The following is a 3,356-nucleotide window of genomic DNA, read 5'->3' as shown; positions in this document are numbered from 1 at the left end:
TACTACCACCACTACTACGACTACGACTACTACTACTACCACTACTACGACGACTACTTCTACTAACTACTACTACTACTACTACTACTACTACTACTACTACTACTACTACTACTACTACTACTACTACTACTACTACTACTACTACTACTATACTATGATATTCAATAAACTGCAGTGTGTAGGTAATCAAAGTTCTGGCGAGACTTCCACTGCTGGTCTGGTATCAATTACTCTCAATGAGTATTTTGAAACTGTACCAAAAGCTTATAGCATGCCGTATGTGTCATACTTTTTGCTATTTATCAATTTCTGCCCTTATCGTAAATATATTAAACATGGTGATGATATTACTTTGGTTTTATAATGATAATAATAATAATAATAATAATAAATAATAATAATAATAATAATAAATAATAATAATAATAATAATAATAATAATATTATTATTATTAGTAGTAGTATTATCATTATTAAATTATTATTATTATATTATTATTATTATTATTATTATTATTTTATTATTATTATTATATTATTATTATTATTATTATTCTTCTTCTTCTTCTTCTTCTTCTTCTTATTCTTATTATTATTATCATTATTATTTATTATTATTATTATTATTATTATTATTATTATTATTATTATTATTATTACTATTATTAATTTTTATTATATTATTATTATTATTATTATTTTATTATTATTATTATTATTATTATTATTATTATTATTATTATCATTATCATTACTACTATTATTATTACTATTACTATTATTATTATTATTATTATATTATTATTATTATTATTATTATTATTTATTATTATTATTATTATTATTATCATTATTATTATTACTTTTATTATTACTATTACTATTATTATTATTATTATTATTATTATTATTATTATTATTATTATTATTATTATTACTATTATCATTATCATTATCATTATTATTATTATTATTATTATTATTATTATTATTTATTATTATTATTATTATTATTATTATTTTTATTATTATTATTATTTTTATATTATTATTATTATTATTTTTATTATTATTATTTATATTATTATTATTATTATTATCATTATCATTATTATTATTATTATTATTATTATTATTTATTATTATTATTATTATTATTATTATTATTATTATTATTATTATTATTATTATCATTATTATCATTGTTATTAGTGTTAGTATTAGAATTATTATTAGTATTATCATTATCATTAGTATTATCAATATCATAATAATAATCGTTATTATTATTATTATTATTAAGCGTCATGTAATGTCTTTGTGGACCTTTTCCAATTTAAGAAATACGACTTTTTTCAGATATTCTTTAATCGAAACACTTTATGTAAATATTATTCCATTCCAGATTGTATCTAATAATACTTCAGCCTTGATTTCAATAAAGGAAAACGTTAATCATCACTAACTGTTGCACGGTCATAGATACGAACAATTTCTCCCTCGCCACCGATAGTTGAGTATAAATTTATTAATTAGAATTAAATTGATTGATTCTAAATTCTAATAAAGATGTTTGTTGAAAACAATTTTATTTTCAGTCGATTTAAATTATCGATTTATCATTTTTGAAAATCCTGAGCAAGATGGCTCGAAAGATAAAGCATCGCACTCATACTCTGAGGTCTCGATTTCGACATCTCGGTCTCTTCATCAAGCATGAAACTTAGGTCATATTGATTATATTGCGGCTCTTTACTGCGGCGGAAACATGGGTTTATCTGGGGGGTTTTTTGGGGGTAAAATTTAGAATACCAAGACCGACCCTTAAACAAATTTCCCATTAGGATGATTAAGAGAAATGTTTTGCTTTATTTTTTTGTCATTTAAATATATGGTAAAAATGCCACCCTCCAACCAGGTCACACGTTAGGGAACAGTCACTGGTGAAAGAAAAAGATCTAAAAATGTGTGTATGGGGGACGAGATTTTCTTTTATCTATGCTTTGTCTGGCATTATTCAAACACATTTTTTTCTTACCCACAATGTAATTGGGATCAATTGGGTGATGTCAAAACACCAGTTCCAATCTCCCTTGAAGTGTGAAATCAGTCATCCGGAGGATTGGATAGATGTATGAATACATTGTGCAACTAAATGCCTTCTGGTTTCAGAGTGATTGCATCTTATTTTCTATCCTAAATAAATGATGTTCGTCAGTAAACATCATCTTTTCTCTCTTATACGCCCCGTAATCATTATAATCTGCCTATCGAAAGTATGCGCTTGGCTAAGAAGCTCACAGCATTGCCATCCGGAATTATAACTGTCCAACACACAAAACTCTGTGTAACCATGCACTTTATAGTCTGAGTAATATAGTTTAGTGAGAATTCCTCATAAAATGCCTTTCGCTGACTTTTGTCAAAAATTCCCTTTTAAACCCGAGTTGAAGCGGAGAAGATGTAGGTTGGGGTAACAAAGATACATTATGTCAATTACTTTGATATATCATGTCATATCAAATCTCTAAATATCAGGCTTAAAAATAGACCAAATAGATCCATAAATGCCCTGAGATTGTTGGTTATAACGTTTTGGTTGCATATGTGTCACACGATGCCAAATTGAAAAGAAGTATTATCATATATAACCACTTCATTATATTGAAAATAAGTGTCATATAATATATGTATCGGGTGGTCATAAAAAACGCGCCGCTGTTTATTTCTTTCAATTGTAAAAAGTTATCAAGATATCTTTTTCAAATTTTTATTAGTATTAGAACTATTCTTTATTAATAGAATAAAAATATCAAAATGATTAGATTAACGGTTTTTGAATAATATAAAATATTGTAACACCACCTAACACTTTTGATATGGAAAAGATGACGCAAATTATTGTGGCTATGCCTGGGAAACTCTATGCTGATAATTACATAAAACTATTGGAAGAAAATCTTTTGTCAGACTGTGAACATGTTTATCCAGGAAGGAATTTCATTATTCAACAAGATGGTGCAACATCCCATGCGATCAATAGAACTCAAGCTTTTCTTAGAAGTAAGAATATTTATTTCATAGAGAAAGACAACTTGCCGCCTCAACCACCCGGCCCGAATCCATGGATTACGCAATTTGGAATTCTTTGACCGAGAAGGTTTATAGTGGACAAAGATCTGCATTCACAGAAGAAGCTTTGAGAGAAAGAATAATTTATGCTGGGATGAGATAATCATTGAGGAAATTCGGAAGAGCATTTCAAGTTGGAAAAAGAGACTACGTTGCGTCATTAAAGAGGACGGCGTTGCTATTGATCACTAAAAGTGTTAACTTTGTAATCGTTGGGCCAA

The 3,356-nt window shown here is 26.2% G+C and overlaps 1 protein-coding gene across 3 annotated transcripts in view; it reads left to right on the top strand.

Annotated features, from left to right (window-relative positions):
- Window positions 1-3,356, top strand: part of LOC144965828 (uncharacterized) — a 36,184-nt gene that overhangs the window by 17,005 nt on the left and 15,823 nt on the right. The gene's annotated exons all lie outside the window — the stretch shown is intronic.

The sequence above is a fragment of the Berghia stephanieae genome, chromosome 2 (assembly GCF_034508935.2).
Source record: "Berghia stephanieae isolate SIO BIC M18660-M18661 chromosome 2, UCSD_Bste_1.3, whole genome shotgun sequence".
NCBI classification, from domain to species: Eukaryota; Metazoa; Mollusca; class Gastropoda; order Nudibranchia; family Aeolidiidae; genus Berghia; species Berghia stephanieae.
The sequence above is the reverse complement of the archived record's forward strand: the minus strand, read 5'-3'. Positions and strand labels throughout refer to the sequence as shown.